Here is a 308-nt window from a genome sequence, read left to right as displayed (position 1 = left end):
CACTCAGTACTTTCTCTGGTCCACACCTCTTTTATAAAGACAACCCAGAGCATGTTGCAACACTCAGTACTTTCTCTGGCCCACACCTCTTTTATAAAGACAACCCAGAGCATGTTGCAACACTCAGTACTTTCTCTGGTCCCACACCTCTTTATAAAGACAACCCAGAGCATGTTGCAACACTCAGTACTTTCTCTGGTCCCACACCTCTTTATAAAGACAACCCAGAGCATGTTGCAACACTCAGTACTTTCTCTGGTCCCACACCTCTTTTATAAAGACAGCCCAGAGCATGTTGCAACACTCAG

This window comes from Oncorhynchus keta, unplaced genomic scaffold (genome assembly GCF_023373465.1).
Source record: "Oncorhynchus keta strain PuntledgeMale-10-30-2019 unplaced genomic scaffold, Oket_V2 Un_scaffold_7810_pilon_pilon, whole genome shotgun sequence".
Classification (NCBI taxonomy): domain Eukaryota; kingdom Metazoa; phylum Chordata; class Actinopteri; order Salmoniformes; family Salmonidae; genus Oncorhynchus; species Oncorhynchus keta.
Note: the sequence above shows the minus strand (reverse complement) of the source record.